Raw genomic sequence first — 348 nt, forward strand, 5'->3', positions numbered from 1 at the left:
CCCTGTTCTATCCTGTGCCATCCTTATAATCTCTAACACATTCAAGCCCATTGCTGCCGGAACTGTGTCAATCCACCCGTTTGAGGGTCTTCCTTTCCCTTGCTATCCCTCCATTAATGCATGATGTCTCTCTCTAAGGATTTATTCTATCTTTCCTTATCTTTTTCTAATAGTGAACTTAGACCATAATTGTCCTTTTATGACTAAGGTCATTCAGCATAATTTGTCCATGTTATACAATATTTCACAAATTTTGAGTTTTCTAGTGATGCATAGTACTTCTTTCTGTGAATGTATTATACTTTCTTAGCGACCAGTCAGTTTATGGATGTTGTTGTTGTTGTTGTT

This window comes from Elephantulus edwardii, unplaced genomic scaffold, assembly GCF_000299155.1.
Source record: "Elephantulus edwardii isolate Elephantulus edwardi_28Jun2011 unplaced genomic scaffold, EleEdw1.0 scaffold00010, whole genome shotgun sequence".
In the NCBI taxonomy this organism is placed as follows: Eukaryota; Metazoa; Chordata; class Mammalia; order Macroscelidea; family Macroscelididae; genus Elephantulus; species Elephantulus edwardii.